Source organism: Cetorhinus maximus, chromosome 31 (assembly GCF_964194155.1).
Source record: "Cetorhinus maximus chromosome 31, sCetMax3.hap1.1, whole genome shotgun sequence".
Taxonomy (NCBI): domain Eukaryota; kingdom Metazoa; phylum Chordata; class Chondrichthyes; order Lamniformes; family Cetorhinidae; genus Cetorhinus; species Cetorhinus maximus.
Window position 1 is genome coordinate 12,338,392 of NC_135909.1, and position 18,472 is coordinate 12,356,863.

General features: G+C 42.6%; 1 protein-coding gene, 1 long non-coding RNA gene and 2 other non-coding genes across 4 annotated transcripts in view; 1 reads left to right on the forward strand and 3 right to left on the reverse strand.

Moving 5' to 3' along the window:
- Positions 1 to 18,472, reverse strand: part of LOC144670420 (histone H2B-like) — a 528,756-nt gene that overhangs the window by 222,897 nt on the left and 287,387 nt on the right. The gene's annotated exons all lie outside the window — the stretch shown is intronic.
- LOC144670333 (uncharacterized) overlaps positions 1 to 18,472 on the reverse strand; it is an 82,620-nt gene that overhangs the window by 62,499 nt on the left and 1,649 nt on the right. The gene's annotated exons all lie outside the window — the stretch shown is intronic.
- trnas-gcu (transfer RNA serine (anticodon GCU)) lies at positions 1,584 to 1,665 on the forward strand. Its single transcript has one exon. It is a non-coding gene; the product is annotated as a tRNA-Ser (tRNA).
- trnam-cau (transfer RNA methionine (anticodon CAU)) lies at positions 6,888 to 6,959 on the reverse strand. Its single transcript has one exon. It is a non-coding gene; the product is annotated as a tRNA-Met (tRNA).

The following is an 18,472-nucleotide window of genomic DNA, read 5'->3' on the forward strand; positions in this document are numbered from 1 at the left end:
ATGTAAACGTCACAGCGGGAGCACATTTAACTGCATGCAGATCAGAAAAATGTGTGTTTCGCACTTGGTCATGGCTAGTTTTACACCAAATCTGTATCTGAATTAATGGAACCCGCTTGTGATAAACCCTGTCACCTTTCACTGTTTAGCTGATCAGTTTCATAGAGCCACGTATGTGATTTCCTCAGTTCCGCTTTTGTTCAAAGCCGGGGGAATGCATCAGAGATGTCAATTTTAAGCCAGCTCTATTCACTCCAAGTGAAATCAAGAAATGGCTGAAGGCACGGGTAACTGCAAAGGCTTTGGGCCCTGACACCATTCCTGCAGCAGCCCTGAAAACCTGTGCTCCAGAAATAGCCTCGCCCCTCACCAAGTTGTCCCAGTGCAGCTATAGGACTGGCATCTACCCGGCAATGTGGGAAATTGCTCAGATCTGTCTGATCCACAAAAAAACTGGAAAATTCAACCGGAAAAAAACCGCCCCATCAGTCTTCACTCGTTTATCAAGAAAGTGAGGGAAAATGTCTTCTACAGTGCGATCAAGCGGCAATAACCCGCTCACTGAAGCTCAGTTTGTTTTCTGCCAGGGTCACTCAGCTCCTGACCTCATTGGAGCCTTGGTCCAAACATGGAGAAAACAGCTGAACTTAAGACGCGAGGTGCAAGTGGTTGCACTTGAGTTCAAACAAGTATTTGACGTAATGTGGCATCAAGGAACCCCAGCAAAACTGAAGTCGGGAAACTCTCCACTATTTGGAGTCGTCCCCGGGGTTTCTAAAACATTCGAAAATATTTCCAGCCTGAGCTGTAATTCGCTTATGATTGATGCACTTTGTGTGACAATGAAATGATTCCTTGAGTGCATCTTGTTAAGAAGGTGGCTTGTTGGTCGCTTTGGGTTTTTCCTTTGAATTAATATGCCTGAGGTCCCGGGTTCAATTCCCGGACGAGCCCATCTTAATGCAGCATTTTCTTTCGCGCTCGAGGTGGTGGCAGTTCCGGAAATCAGGAGCAAGTTTGAACACCCAGGAAGTCATTGCAGGGAATGCATCACCTCAACACACGTGATATAAATGAATGCCAAGTTTAAAGAGCGTTTCTCCGTGCCATGAGACTCTGAATTTATTCTAATGCATCAAATGAGTGAACTGTCTATTTGTGGATTCACGTCGGAGGCTGATTGCACTCAGTTTCAATCTTGACTGAAAGGACAAGCAGAGCTGAGAACCCCAGTGTTTCATTTTAATTTACCACATTTTAGCTGTGTTCCGGTGCTTGCAGTGAGCTGGGAGGGGTTTCCTTTTGCTACCAAATGCTTGTATGTTCCGGTCTTTCCGCGGTGGATTTTCACACTGTGTAGAAACATGTTGGATGTTAGTTTGAAGCGTTGAAGTGATTCAAATCAGTCGGTTTACAACAGTCCCTGATCTGATGTGATGGGCATTCATTTTAATGACATAAACTACATTTGCATCTTTACACATCTGGCTGAATATTCAGGGCCTGTACCAAAGAGGATCATTTATTTCAACGGTTCATGGATGCAAAAAGTTTAGAAGGGGGTTTAATCGACTGTGTTTTGCAACGAGGTGGCCGAGAGGTTAAGGCGATGGACTGCTAATCCATTGAGTTTTGCACGCGTGGGTTCGAATCCCAGCTTCGTCGTTACTTTATCAACTGTTTTCGCCTTATTGCGGTGATTTTGCAGAAGCTCTGCCTGGAATCACTGATGTGATTCTCCAACCGAAGTTATGAGTCCAGCTTGCTTCGACTTTTCTTGTAAGATCTTGGATTCGATACTTTTGTTCACAATAACATGGGGCTACGACTTAGTGTCCATTTGACTTGATATTTCCGTCTCTCTCTAAGGGGAAACATTGGAGCAGTGGAAATATTCCGGGGACTTGGGTTCATTTCCCACCATAGTTGCTGATGGAAATTAAACTCAATAATTAAAACCTGCAATTAAACGCTAGTCTCAGTGGTGGTTCACTGATGTCTTCCCTGGTGTGGCCTACATATGAGTTTGATTCCTAACTGCCGTTGAGAAAGCCACTGAGTTCAAGGACAATTTGGGATGTGTAACAAAGACTGGCCTTGCGAGCGCCGCTCACACCCCCTGAAATAATGTTTTAAAAGGGTGAATGCGCACCTCACTGATTGGATCTTCCATCAGCCCCTGTAATGGACAGACGTGTTGAATAATAAAGCGCTTTGTGACGTCAAGAAAAAGATCAATTCAGAACATCTCAGTGAAACCGAGGCTCAAACCCACAACAAAAACAGAATTACCTGGAAAAACTCAGCAGGTCTGGCAGCATCGGCGAAGAGTTGACGTTTCGAGTCCTCATGACCCTTCAGCAGAAGGGTCTGTTAGTTCTGCTGAAGGGTCATGAGGACTCGAAACGTCAACTCTTTTCTTCTCCGCCGATGCTGCCAGACCTGCTGAGTTTTTCCAGGTAATTCTGTTTTTGTTTTGGATTTCCAGCATCGGCAGTAGTTTTTTGTTTTTAGCTCAAACCCACATCTGCGAACAGAAGGGAATCAGAATGTTGGCAGTTTTTACAGAGTGATATTGTTGAGCTGAATGTTCACACTGGAAGGCTGTAAAGTTCCTCATTGAAGGATGAGCCGCTGCTCCTCGAGCGAACCTTGAGCTTCATCGGAACATTTTGTGACTGGAGTCAAACTCAAAATGCTGTCTCAATGACATCTCAAATAAAGCTGTCGGCTGCTTGAAAACGCAGCAGTTAAACTTTCTGCCTGATCATGAGAGCGACTGTGACATTTACAAAACAAAATCATTTGATAAAATAGTTCAAAAACCATCAAGATTGAAATCCTATGAGGAAAAGTCAAGTTATTATGAGAACTCTGCTGAGAAAGCTTCATTGGACAGCACAGAAATCAGGTGAAGAGTCTGAGTAAATCGACACCAGCGAACAAGTCAACATCAAAACTGAATCAACTCTTGTGAAGATCAGTGAGTAAAAGCTGAGTGCTCCGTGCACCATCAGCTCATCAAGTAGATGTATTGTCTGGATAAAGCGTTCTGTTTAGGACAGGATTTATTGACCTGAGTTGAGCAGGCACGTTATTGCAGAACAAATAAGTCACCTCTAGATTTTCCTTTGAAAACATAGAAATTAGGAGCAAACTTCGAGTTTGTTGATATATAGAATTGAAATAAACTGGAATTACAGTGCAAATGAATTGATATTCAAAATCAAACCTTACTTTCAGGTAAATTACGTGGAGCAATTAAATTACAAACAAGAACTCAAGTGACCTGTGAGCTCAAACACAGAGAGAGTAAATTTCAGAGTGAAGACTTAAAAAATTCAATTTTTTGCAAGTGAGGGTTAAGTTCAGAGGGGAAGGAGCTGCTGTGTAATTTTAACCCAGATACTGCAGCAAAAGTACAAGAGGGAAGGAGTGGAACTCTCTAAATAACGAGAAATTTAATTAAATAGACAATTCATTTCAGTGAAATGTTGGGACAGCTGAGAGCTGTTGCCTACACATCCTGTGCTCTGTGGGAATTCCAAATAAGTCTGATGATAATAGTCAGATTCATAATACATTACAGAACCAAGCAGAATACAGAAAGTGCAGAGGAGAGATGGAAAAAGGAAATTAGATCAGAAGAGAGAGCGTTTGAGAAAAGATTTGCAGGTAACAACCGAAAACACAGAAGATTTTTTACCAGCCTAAGGGCAGTCACTGAAAGGGGGGCTGATTTGGAGATCCTGTGCGGGGAGAGGGCGTGGCTGACGTACTAAATGAGAACATACAAACAAACTAATTAGCAGCAGGATTGGGCCACTCAGCCCCTCGAGCCTGCTCCGCCATTCAGTAAGACCCTGCCTGATCTGATTGTAACCTCAACCTCACATTCCTTCCTACCCCCAATAACCTTTCACCGCCCCCCCCACCTTGTTAATCAGGAATCTATCTAACTCTGCCTTTAAAATATTCAAAGACTCTGCTTCCACCAGCTTTTGAGGAAGAGAGCTCCAAAGACGCTCGACCCTCGGATAGAAAAGAAACTCTGTCTGAAATGAGCGACCCCTTATTTGTAAACAGTGACCCCTAGTTCCAGATTCTGCTACAAGAGGAAACGTGCTCTCCATCTCCACCCTGTCAAATCCCTCAGGATCTTAAAGGTTTGAATCTAGTTGCCTCTTACTTTCCTGAACTCCAGGCGATACAAGCCTAACCTGTTCAACCTCACCACATAAGACAACCGGCCCATCCCTGGTATTTGCCTTGTAAACTTTGCAATAAACCTGTCATCACAAAACAAGCGGATGCTGCTAATGTCATTGGTGGGGAAATTGGATAGGATGAAAATAGATAAAGTGGAAGCTATCACAAGGCTGGCACTGCTCACAGCAGAAAAGCTGCTCGATCCGCATCGGATACACCTTGGATTACTGAGGGAATGAAGGGTGGAAATAGCGGAGACTCGAGCCACAATCTTTCAATCCTTCTTGGATATGGGAGTGAAGCCAAACAACTGCAGATTGTTCATGTTACATCCGTGTTTAAAATGGAGAGGGATAAACCCAGTAACTACAGAGCAGTTAGTCTCATGCTGGTGGTGGGGAAACATTTAAAGACAATAATCCAGAACAAAATTCATTGTCACTCGGTAGAACATGAGTTGATAAATGATAACCAGCACAGATTGGTTAACAGAAAATCAGCACTGAAATACTTAATAAAGCTCTTTGATGACGTGTCAGAGAACATTGACCAGGGAAGTGAGGATGATGATGTATGTCTGGACTTCCAAAGGGATTTGAAAAAGTCCCACATAATGAACTTGGTAAAATTCCAGCAGCTGGGATTAAAGGGGCAGCGACAGCATGGATACAAAATAAAATAAGGGACAAAAAGTGTAAAGTAGTGGCGAGCTCTGAAGAAGAGTCATACGGACTCAAACATTAACTCTGTTCCTCTCTGCACAGATGCTGCCAGGGCCGCTGAGTTTTTATAGCATTTTCTGTTTTATTATAAATTTTAATAACTTCCAGCCTATATCTAGTTTGCTGATAACACTAGGTTAGGTGACATGGTTATTAGTGTATGTGGGAGCAGCAAGTTTCAAAGGGCCATTGACAGATTCAGTGAGTGAATAAAACTGTGGCCGGTGGTGGTCAACACTGGGAAGAATGAGGTCATCCAACTTGAACAAAAGAAAGATCCGAGAACTTCTTAAACAGTCAGAAACTTGGGACTATGCCAGAGGAGCTGAGAGTTAGAGCTGAGTGAGACCGGAGGGTGGAGAAAGAGTCTGCATAGATATGTAGATGTTCAAGTAAGTGGGGATAAAATGGAAGTACAATGTAGTAAAATGTCAGGTTGCCCACTTCTGCAAGAAGCATAGGAGAGAGGAATATTACTGAGATGCAGAGAGACTGCAGAATCCTGTGGTACAGAGGGATCCTTGTACAAGAATTACAAAAAATGTTTAGATGACATCGCAGAATGCTGCAGTACAGATGGATATGGGTGCCGCTGTATAAGAATCATTGAAAAAAAGTTATCATTTAGGTGCATCAAATACTTAGGAGGGCAGGTGGAATGTTGGTCTTAATTGCAAGGGGACTGGAATAGAAAAGCGGAGAAGCCTTGCTGCAGCTGTACAGGACATTGGCGAGACCACACCTAGAATAATGGGTGCTGATTTGGCCTGATTACTGAAGGATGGATATACTTGCATTGAAGACAGTTCCCGAGAAAGGTGACTGGGATATTCCCTTGGCTGAGGGGGTTTTCTAACGAGGAAGGGTTGATAAGGTTGGATCTAGACTCACTGGAATTTCGAATGACTTAACAATATGATAGTGAATGAGCATCTGGCAATGAGTGATTGCAATATGTTAGAGACAGACATTCAGTTCGAGCAGAAAGGTCGCATACATGCTGGTTATCATCTCAAGTAAGGCCAATAAGGATGGAATGCGCGGTAAACTGAGCACGTTAAATTCCCATCAGCTATTAACAGGTACAACAAGACAGGAAACAATCAGAGGCACTCAAATAATAATTTAGTGTAATCTGTACCGAAGGAATGAAACTTTTATGATAATTATGGTTAATTATTATGATTAATATTATTAATAACGGGGACGGAATTCCATAAATTAAACCAGTGATTAAGAAGGAATGACAATTTCTGTCCAGATAATGATGAACTGTGTATTTGGTGCGATGCTGTCTCCGCTATGCTGATGGTTTTGTCCTTCTCGGTGGTTCATGTCTCAGGGAGGACGCTGCTGTTCAAATAAAGATGGCGAATTACTGCAGGGTGTCCTATAGATCGGAAAACCTGCGGCTAAGTTCCCCTCCGAGTCACTCATCATCCTGACTTGTAAATATATCGCCGTTCCTTCACTGTCGCTGGGTCAAAATCCTGGAATTTCCTTCCTAACAGCACTGTGGGTGTACCTACACCACACGGAATGCAGCGGTTCAAGAAATCAGCCACCACCACCTTCTCAAGGGCAACTCGGGATGGGCAAAAAATTCCGGCCCAGTCAGCGAAGCCGACATCCCGTGAATTACCTTTAAAAATTATGACCTTCACGATGTTGTTTCCATCTAAGAGGATAGTTTTTTGTATTCGGATAATCATACAGTGATAGTGAAGAGGAGGTGGCCACTCCGGCCATTTGCGTCTGTGCCAGTTCTTTGGGGTCAATGGGCTGAGGGAATCGGCTCGGATGAGTTCACAGTATTTGCAGCTTGTGTCCCTCTGTGAATAAATGCCATATCAGAGATTTGTTGAAGATTGCATTTTTGCAGGAAGCTGATGTAAATAACGGACATGCTTGTGGGTAACAGGAAGTACTCCCTTTTGACATTAATGAGAATGTAAATAGCAGAGGATGGTTTCGATCCATCGACCTCTGGGTTATGGGCCCAGCACGCTTCCGCTGCGCCACTCTGCTGCTTAGTCTTTTAATGTCTACTGTTTCATTATGGTGTTAAAGTGTTTCACATGTTTAGAATATATTTCCTGCTGTGGAATTATGCTCTCTGGTGTTGAGAAATGTTCTTTGTTGTTGTGTAAAATGCTTCCCTGCAGTACAAACGTGTTCCCGGTTGTATAAATATGATGGCCGAGCCAGCGAATCTCATATCCATTGAATTTAAAAAAAGTTCCGCTCTGTTGCACTTCTCAGCTCTGGCCAGTAGATGTCAGCACACTCAGAGAGCGACAGGACAGACAAGAACCGTTCACATTTTATTGGACGGCGAAGGGAGGTATTTGGAATTACTAACGGTGAAGATGACATTTCATAATATTTTGTTATACCAAGCAGAAGTTATAATGTTGTGCTGAAACCAACAGACCGTTGTTTTGTATTTGAGAGTGAGATACATTCTTCACTGCCCTTTTCTGGCTCATTTTGTGAATGTGGGATTCAATATCTATGTCACTCACTGGTACTGTGTGAAACTGAGAGACATTCTGAAGCTGTCAGTCTTGGTTACTGTATGTGAGTGTGGAGACATTATCAGTGGAACTGCCAATATGTTTGGATTTATTCTGACAGTCACTCTCTTGGACAGTATATTTGTGTTATATTCCATTCCTATCTGTATCAGTATTTTCTGATACTGAGAGAGGTGGGTTACATTCTGAAACTGTCAGTGGAACTGTATGTGGAAGGATTTTGCTCTATCAGTCAGCTTCTGGAGCTGAAAGTGAGTGTTGGAGTCATTCTATGTCTCTCATTCTCTGGTACAATATATGTGTGTCATATTCAGTCTGCATATTGTATTTTCTGGTATTGTATGAGTGTCTGGACACTTTTTGAGCCTGCCAGTAGAACTGCAGGTGTGCAAGTGTTTTGTTCTCAGTGTGAGATGTGGGATTCATTCTGCATTTGTCTGTCTCTGGTGCTGTCTGTCTATTGGGCAGTTTGTCCGTGCCTGGTAACGTATAGGGTTTGTCCAGTAGTTCACCATGTCCAGTTTTCTGTGTGAATGTGGGGTGTATTTTATTGTTCTCAATCTTTGATGTTGCTTATGACTCTGGGATTAATTCTGGATTTGTACTCAATAGTTATCTCAGGCATGGTGTTGTAAATGATTCCCATCTTAATACCTGTCAGGAAGGAAACCTCTCATCCCAATCCTTACCCAATTTGGCTTATGTGTGATCTTAGAACCAATCACAATAATCAGGTTAACCCTGAGCTGCAGTCTACAATGTGAAATAAATGGCTTTGCCGACCACTCTTGAGATACCTATTAAATACAGCTATGGAAGTAAAGTACCCTCACATACAGCTCCCAAGTCACATAGATAGAGTACGAATCCCACTTTCACACACAGTTCCAGTAAGCGAGTGATATACAATTAATCCCACAGTAACTCTCTGCCCCAGATGTAGACACATATTAAAATACATTATTCCAAATTCCCATTCAGTACCAGATGCTGACAAATACAGAATGAACCCTGCACACACATACAGACACACACAAAGATAGTGACTGATACAGGATGTGACACAAATTCACATGCAGTACCAGGGAATAACAGTTAAATATTAAATCCCGCCATCAATTCCAGTACCGGAAAATAATGCACACAAAATGAATGTTACTGACATTCATTAACAGAGATTGTAAGATACGGAATGAATCCCATAGCCCTGTTCAGTTCCAGATACTGACAGATGCAGAATTAATTGCAACTACTCGCACTGAAAAACACAGTTAGATCCACATTCACATGGAATATAAAACACTGGCAGATGTTGAATGAATCTCAAGCTGACAGTCAGTACCAGATACTGATGGGAAAAAAAAATCACTCACTCTTATTCAGAGTGGGAGACTAATAGAAAAATAAAAGGATATTCATACTCAGATAGAGTACCAGAGACTGACTTGCAGAACCCGAACCACTCATACATCATACCAAAGAATGAAATACACCAAATAATTCACTCACTAAGGGGCAATATCATAGCAAACAAAATAAGGTCAGAGGCCTGACCTTCTACCTAACTAGATTTTCCTGCCTACACCCCATATCCATTGATTCACTGAATAACCTGTCTGCATCATCCTTAAATATATTCATGGATGAAGCATCCATATTTCACTAGGACAGAGAAGTATTAATATTCACACGCTGAGAGTGCAGAATTTCTCCAAATTTCAGTCCAAAATGATTAACCCCTTATGCTGACATTGTGCCCACATGTTCTAGATTCAGGGGAATCGATAATGGAAAGTAGGGAAATGGTGGGTGAATTAAACAGGTATTTTGCTTCGTTCTTCACTGTAGAGGACACAAGTAACATCCCAGAAATAGCTGTAAATCAGGAAATGGAAGGGAGGGAGGAACTTGGGGAAAATTACAATCACCAGGGAAGTGGTATTGAGCAAATAGTTGGGGCTGCGGGCTGACAAATCCCCAGGTCCGGATGTGCTTCACCCGAAGGTCTAGAAAGAAGTGGTTAGTGAGATTGTTTATGCACTGGTTTTAATTTGCCAAACTTCCTTAGATTCAGGGAAGGTTCCATTAGATTTGAAAATAGCAAACATAACTCCTTCATTCAAAAAGGGAGGGACACAGAAAGCTGAAAACTATAGGCCAGTTAGCCTAACATCTGTCACAGGGAACATTTTAGAAGCTATTAAGGAAGTTATAGCAGGGCACTTAGAAAAATTCAAGGGTCAGCATGGCTTTGTGAAAGGGACATCATGTCTAACCATTTTAATTGAGTTCTTTGAAGGAGTCACATGTGCTGTGGATGAAGGGGAACCAGTCCATGAACTGTACCTAGATTTCAAGAAGGTATTTGATGAAGTGCCACATCAAAGGTTATTGCATTAAATAAAAGCTCATGGTGAAGGGGGTAACATATTGGCATGGATAGAAGATTGGCTAGCTAACGGTGCAGAGAGTTGGCATAAATGGGTCTTTTTATGGTTGGCAGGATATGATGAGTGGTGTGCCACAGGGATCAGTGCTGGGACCCCAGCTTTTTACAATTTATATAAATGACCTGGATGAAGGGACCGGAGGAATGTTTGCTAAATTTGCTGATGAGACAAAGTTGGTAGAAAAGTAAATTGTGAAGAGGACACAAGGAGGCTACAAAGTGACATAGATAGATTTCGTGAGTGGGCAAAGATCTGGCAAATGGAGTATAAGGTCAGCAAATGTGAAATCTTTCCTTTTGGCCAGGAAGAATAAAAAATAAGCTTATTATCTAAATGGTGCGAGATTGCAGAGCTCTGAGATTCAGAGGGGTCTGGGTGTCCTGGTGCATGAATCACAAAAGGTGAGTATGCAGGTAGAGCAGGTAATTAGGAAAGCTAATACAATGTTATCATTTATTGTGAGGGAAATTGATTACAAAAGTAGGGAGGCTGTGCTTGAGTTGTACACGGCATTGCTGAGACCTCTTCAGAAGTATTGTATACAGTACTGGTCTCCTTATTTAAAGGGAAATGTACATATGTTAGAAGTAGTTCAGAGAGGGTTTACTAGACTAATACCAGGAAAGGGAGGGGTTGTCCTATGAGGAAAGGCAGGACAGGTTAGGCTTGTATCCACTGGAATTTAGAATAGTAAGAGGTGATTCAATTGAAACCTTTAAGGTCCTGAGGGGTATTGACAGGGTGGATGTGGAGAGGATGTTTCCTCTTGTGGGAAAATCTAGAACTACGGGTCACTGTTTAAAAATAAGGGGTCACTCATTTAAGAGAGATATGAGGAGAATGTTTTCTCTCAGAGGGTTGAGAAGCTTTGGAACTGTCTTCCTCAAACGGCAGTGAAAGCAGGGTCTTTGAATATTTTTAAGACAGAGCTGGATAGTTTCTTGATTAACAAGGGGGTGAATGGTTATCGGGGAAGGCAGGAATGTGGGGTTGAGGTTACATTCAGATCAGCCAGGAGCTTACTGAATGGCGGAGCAGGCTCGAGGGGCCGGGTGGCCGACTCCTGCTCCGAATTCATATGTATGTCCGTATTCCATAGCCAAGACAAACAACCTCTCAGTGTCTAACCTGTCAAGCTCCATTGTAATCCTGCACGCGTGGATGAGATCACTTCTACTTCCAATAACCAGAGAATATGAAAACAATTTACACTGCTTCTCATCATTGGACAAACGTCTCATCACAGCGACCAATTATTTTATGGCCTCCAATGTAAATATATCCTTCCTTAGATATGGAGACAAAAAACAGTGCCAAATGCTGCATGTGTGGTCTCAGCAAAGCCGTATGGAAGTGTAGTAAGTCTTCCTTACTGTTGTACTCCAATCCCCTTGTCATAAAGTCTAACATGCTAGCTGCCTTCCACATTGATTTCTGGATGCTATCTTCCCATGATCCATATACAAGTTCACTCAAATCTCTCTGAACATCAGGATTTACAATTTCACCTGGAGAACAACAGACTGTCAGACACAAAAATAATACAATGCTCACAGGCAGTAATGGAGACTGACAGGTTGAGAGTGTTTTTCATATTGACAGTGTCACAGATTGGCAGATACAAAATGTATGAAATATTATCAAAGAGTGCCAAGGACTAACAGTCGGAAAATGACTGCCAGACTCACAAAGATCACGTTTCAGAGTGAAACAAATTCAATGTCATGCTGACATAGGCCAGGAGAGACGAGAAACTGATGTACAGAATTAATGTAATCCTGACACAGGACTGGCGAGTGATAATTAAATAACCAATCACACACTCAGGTAAAGCACCAGAGATGGACAAACCCAGTAAAGCCAGAGGGATAAACCCAGTAACTACAGAGCAGTTAGTCTAATGCTGGTGGTGGGGAAAGGTTTAGAGTCAATAATCCAGGAGAAAATTCATTGTCACTTGGTGGAACATGGGTTGATAAATGACAGCCAGCACAGATTGGTTAACAGAAAATCATGACTGAAATACATAATGAAGTTATTTGATGAAGTTTCAGACAACATTGACCAGGGGAGTGAATTTGATGATGTGTGTCCAGACTTGCAAAAGGGTTTGCAAAAATCCCACATCATAGATTTGTTAGTAAAATTCAAGCAGATGGGAAACAGGGGCAGTGGCAGCATGGTTACAGAATTGAATAAGGGGAAGAAAGGATAAAGTGGTGGTGAGTGGTGTGTTTTTCAGGGTGGAGGGATACATACACAACTGATTCTCTGTCACGTCAGGCGGCTGTTCTATTCCCATTCCCAGAGCTCTTTTACATTTTAATAACTTCCAGACTATATCCAAGTTTGCTGATGACACTAGGTTAGGTGACATGGTTAGAAGTGTAGGTGGGAGCAGCAAGTTTCAAAGCATCACTGACAGATTCAGTGAGTGAAAAAAACCGTGGCCGATGGTGGTCAACATGAGATCATCCATCTTGGAGCAAAGGTCAGAGAATTTCCTAAACAGTCAGAAACGTGGGACTGTGGAGGAGCCGAGAGTGAGGGTGAGAGCTGAGTGAGGCTGGAGGGTGGATAAAGAGCAGCGGCAGAGCAGCCCGAGAGCAGCAGTGAGAGAGAGAAGGAGGGAAGAGTGACGGGGGGGGAATAAAGAGCTGTGAGGGAGGGGTTGGAGCAAACCGGCCATGGTTAAAATAAATAGTCAGAGCATGATAAATAGGAGCTGGAAAATTAAACATTACAATCAGGGTAAGTATAACAGTAAGTGTAAGTATAATAAGAGTATTAGTGCAGAGCAGGTCGGCATTTAATAAAATTAATAATTTAAACAAGGTACTAATTAGATTCTAAAAGAGGGAATAGAGGTTTATTTTCAGTCATGGGTGGGCAGCTGTGACCTGTTGTTTGCAGTTCCTGCCCCATGTGGGAACCTCAGGACACTTCATGTGTCTTGAGGGCCACATGTGCAGAAAGTGTCTCCAGCTGCTTGAGCTCGAGCTCAGGATTTCCGAGCTTGAGGGGCAGCTGGAGTCACTGTGGAGAATCAGGGAGGATGAGAGTTTCCTGGATCGTACGTTCCAGGAGGTGAACACTCCAAACGGAAAGAGAGGGTTCAGGATAGTAGATGGGTGGCCATCGAAAGAGTAGGAAGAGGCAGAAAGAGCAGGAGTCTTCAGGTATGTGCCACTGTCAAACCGGTATTCAGCATTGGAGACTGCTGGGAATGGTGACACCCTGAAGGAGTGCAGTCCAGACCATGGCATCAATGGGCAAGAAACTGCACAGGAGGGAACAGCAAAGAGTAGAAACGCAGTCATTATTGGAGATTTCATAGTCAGGGGGACAGACAGGCATTTCTGTCACCGTCATTGAGAGTCCCACATGATGTGTAGTCTCCTTGGTGCCAGGGTAAAGGACATCACGGCGAGGGTACAGAATATTCTGCAGGGGGAAGGGAGTGAGCCAGAGGTTGTGGTACACGTCAGTATCAATGGCACAGGGAGGACAGGTATTGAGCTCCCTCAGTCAGAATTCCAGCAGCTAGGGAGGTAGTTAAAAAGTGGGACCTCAAAGGGAGTAATCTCTGGATTACTGCCAGTGCCACGTGCTAGTGAGAGTAGAAATGTGAAGATAGGGAACATCAATATGTGGCTTGAGGCTGGTGCAGGAGGGAGTGATTCAGGTTCTTGGGACATTGGGACAAGTTCTGGGGCAGGAAACACCTAATCAAAAGGAACAGGTTGCACCTTAACAAGACTGGGACCAATGTCTTCATGGATAGGCTCACTCGAGTGGTTGGGGAGGGTTTGAATTAAATTGGCAGGGGGGGTGGGCATCAGTATATCGAAGTAGAAAAGAAAAATAACTAGAGAAGGAAATAGGACCATATAAAATAGGAGTAGATGAAGAAGGATTCTAAGAGAAATACAAGGACAGGTTTAGAATGCATGTCTGTAATCGCACAAAGTGTGGTGAATAATGTCGCTGAGCTAGAAGCACAAATAACCATGTGGGAAAATGATGTAGAGACAATGACAAAAACATGGTTTAAAAATGGTGAGGACTGATGCTTAATATTCACTGATACAAACTGTTCAGAAAATATAGAGAAGGGAAAAAAGGAAGTGGGTTAGCGGGACTGATTAAGGGAATCACTGTAATATTGGGAAGAGACAATGTCCTTGACCGGAAATGGGCAGAATTCATTTGTTAGAGCTGAGAAATAGTCAGGGGATGATCAGACTCATGGGGATATTAAATCGGCCTCCAAATAGTGAGAGAGAGATAGAGGAGCAAATCTGCAGGGAAATCACAGAGGTGTCTAAGAACATAGGAAGATATGAATTAGGAGCAGGAGGAGGCCACTTGGCCCCACGAGCCTGCTCCACTATTCAATGAGATTATGGCTGATCTGACTGTAACCTCAACTCCACATTCGTGCCTACCCGTGATAAGACTTCACCTCCCCCCCACACCCTTGCCTATCGAGAACCTATCAACCTCTGCCTTAAAAATATTCGATGACTCTGCTTCCAGCACCATTGAGGACGAGAGTCCAAAAGACTCAAGACCCTGTCAGAGAAAAAAAATTCTCATCTGTCTTAAATGGGCAACCCCTTATTTTTAAACAGCGACAAGAGCTGTAGAGTGGTGATATCCAGGGGTCTCTGAAATGTGTTCAATAGACCTTCCTCGGCCAGAATGTTCTCAGTCCAGTTAGGAAGGAGGCATTGCTGGATCTGGTGCTGGGGAATGAGGTGGGCCAAGGTTGGCCAAGTGAACCAAGTGTCTGTGGGTGAACCCTTGGGTAAGAGTGATCATCGTATCACAAGCTTGAGATGAGCAAGGAGCAATCAAAAGTAGAACTTCTAAATTGGAAAAGGACTAACTTCAATGTGAGGAGAGGGGGTTTAGCCAAAGTAAAATGGAACCAAAGACTGACAGGGACATCTGTAACAGAGCAATGAGTGATCTTTCAGGAGGAGATGTTTCAGGTACAGACTAGGTACATTCCAATGAGGGGGGAAAGGGAGGGTAACCTAAGCCAGAGCTCCTTTGATGAAGAAGAAAATAGTAAATATAATGAAACAATGAAAAGACTGTATGATGCATGTCAGGTGAATTCTTCAAGCGAGAACCTGGTAACTTTTATTGTACAAGAGTGTGGAATTAACTCTCTATCTGTCTATCTCTGTTATTGTATGTGAATCGAGAATTAACTAATTTCAAGTATCTGTCAATCTGTACATGAGTGCACAATTACCTCTCTATCCGTCAGTCTCTGTTACTGCATTTCTGGGTGGAATTACTTCTCTGTCCATCTTGTTAGTGTATGTGAGGGGGAATTAATTCTGTCTCTGTTATTCTTTATGACTGTTTGTGAGTGGGGCAGTAATTCTCTGTTTCTCTCTATTATTGCATGTGAGAGTGGAATTAACTGTCAGTCTTTGTTACTGTATATGAGGGCAGCATTATCTCTTTCTCAGTCTCTATTGCCGTAATTGAATATGGAATTAACTCTCTCTCAGTTTCTGTGACTGTACATGAGTGCACAACTAACTCTACATTAGTCTCCGTTACTTTATGTGTGTGTGGAATTATTTCTCTATCTGTTGGTCTCTGTTACTGTATGACAGCCTGGAATTAACTCTCAATCGTTTTGTCTCCATTACTGTGTGTCAATGTGGCACAAACATTGTCAATCTGTTAGTGTGTGTGAGTGCAGAATTAATACTCTATCAATCAATGTTACACTACGTGTGTGTCGAAATCACTCTCTGTCAATCTATAATAATGTGTGTAATTAACTCTCTGTCTGTCAGTCTCTGTTACTCTATGGCAGTGAGTCAATTTCAGGGTAGCAAACTGTAACCAGTAGAGCGTCACAAGGATCAGTGCTGGGTTCTCAGCTATTTACAATCTATATTAATGACATAGATGAGTGGGGAGAGCATCACCAAATTTTCAGACAATACATAAATAGGTGGGAAAGCAGATTGTGAGGGGGACACAAAGTGTCTGCAAGAGGATATAGAAAGGTTAAATCAGTGGGCAAACATTTGGCAGATGAAATACAAAGTGGGAAAATTTGATGGGAAGAATAGAAAAACAACACATTATTCAAATGATATATATATTAATGGCCTAGATTGTGGTGTGCAAGGCATGATTTCAAAATTTGCAGATGATACGAAGATTGGAAACATTGTCAACTGTGATTGGGATAGTCTTGAACTTCAAAAGGACATAGGCATGTTGGTGGATTGGCCAGGCAAGTGGCAGCTGAAGTTCAATGCAGAGAAGTGCCAGGTGATTCATTTTGGTAGGAAAAATATAGTGAGACAGTATTAAATAAAGGGAGACCCTCTAAAGGAGGTGCAGGAACAGAGGGACTGCATTGTATATGTACATATGTCATTGAAGATGGCCGGGCATGTTGAGGGAGCAGGTAATAAAGCATATAGTAACTTAGGCTTTATTAATAGGGGCACTGAGTACAAGATTCTGTGATTCTGTGAAGAGTAAGGAGGTCATGTTGAACTTTTATAAGTCTCTTTTTAGGCTTCATCTGGAGTACTGTGTGCGGTTCTGGGTGTCATACTTAAGGGAGGATGTTAAGGCATTGCAGAGAGTACACAGAAGATTCACAAGAATGATTCCAAGATAAAGAACTGTCGCCATGGGGATAGATTGGAGAGGTTGGGGCTGTTTTCCCTGGAGAAAAGGTGGCTTAAAGGAGACTTGAGGGATGCATTCAAGATCCTGAGGGGAATGGACAGAGTAAATAAATGACAAATTGTTCCCACTCAATAGAACATCAAGAACCAGAAGGCACAGACTCAAAATAATTGGCAAAAGGAGTAAATGTGATGTGAGATAGACTCAAAGTTTCATTTAAAATTTAATTTTTTTTTCACCCAGAAGGTGGTTGGAGTCTGGATCAAACTTCCTCAAAGGGTGGTGGAGGCAGGTTTGCTTGAGATATTCAAAAGGGAATTGAATTGCTACCTGAAAGAAAAGAACGTGCAAGGTTATGGGGACAAGGGAGGAGAATGGCACTAGGTAGAATGCTCTTTCAGAGAGCCAATGCAGACTTGATAAGCCGAATGGCCTCCTTCGATGCAGTGATACTGTGGAGAGAGACTGCAGAATGTTGCAGTACAGAGGGATCAAGATCTCCTTGTACATGAATCACAAGAAGTTAATGTGCAGCTGCAGCGAGTAATTAGGAAGGGAAATGGAATGTTGGCCTTTATTCCCGGGGGGGGGGGGGGTGGAGTATAAAAGTAGGAAAGTCTTGCTACAACTACACAGCATTGGTGAGACTACACCGAGAGTACTGTGTTATGTTGGAGTCTCCTTATTTAAAGGGGGATATAATTGCATAGGGGGCAATTCACAGAGGTGCTAGACTGACTCCTGAGATGAAGGAGTTGTCTCCTGAGGAATGTTTAAGCAGGTTGGGCTGATCCACATAGGAGATTCGAAGAATGAGAGGTGATCTCATTGAAACAAATAAGATTCTGAGGGGGTTTGACCGGGTAGATGTTGAGAGGAATGTTTCCATTTGCGGGGAATATAGAACCAGGGGACACAGTTTAAAAATAAACATCTCCAATTTAAGGAGAAGGGGAGAAGGAATTTCTTCTCTCAGAGCATCCTTAATCTTTGTAATTCTCCACCTCAGAGAGCAGTGGAGGCTGGGTCATTGCATATATTCACACTGAGTTAGACAGATTTTTCATCGGTAGGAGAGTCAAGGGTTATGGGGCAGGTGGGAAAATGGGTTTGAGGCCACAATCAGATCAGCCATGGTCTTATTGAATGGCGAAGCTGGCCCGATGGGCTGAATGGCCTCCTCCTGCTTCTCTTTCTTATATTTTTAATTTGTCAGTGTGGAATTGAATCTCTGTCTGTTAGTCTCTTTTACTGTATTTCAGTGTGGAATTAATTCAGTCTGATCTGCATGTAAGTGTGGAATTGATTCTCTGTCCATCACTCACTGAATGCGAGTGTGTAATTTAAATCTCTGTCAGTCTCTTTTACGGTTATGAGAGTGGAACTAACTCTCGAACACTGTCCTGCTGAGTTTTTCCAGGTAATTCTGTTTTTGTTTTGGATTTCCAGCATCCGCAGGAGTTTTTTGTTTTTATCTCGAACACTGTATATGAGTGCGGAATTCAATCTTTGTCACCCTCGTGCTGTATGAAAATATGGAATTAACTCCTTATGTCAGTCTCTGTTACTGTATGTGAGTGTGGAATTAACTCTCTATCAGTCAGTCTCTGTTAATGTGAGTGTGAATTCACAGAATCACAGAATTGTTATGCTATAGAGGGAGGCCATTTGGCCCATCGTGTCTGCATCGGCTCTCTGAGCATTTTAACGTAGTGCCAATCTCCTGCCTTTTCCCCATAACCCTGCACATTGTTTCTATTCAAATAATCGTCCAATGCCCTCTTGAATGACTCAGTTGAACCTGCCTCCACCACACTTCCAGGCAGTGCATTCCAAAACCTAACTACTCGTTGTGTGAAAAAGTTTTTTCTCA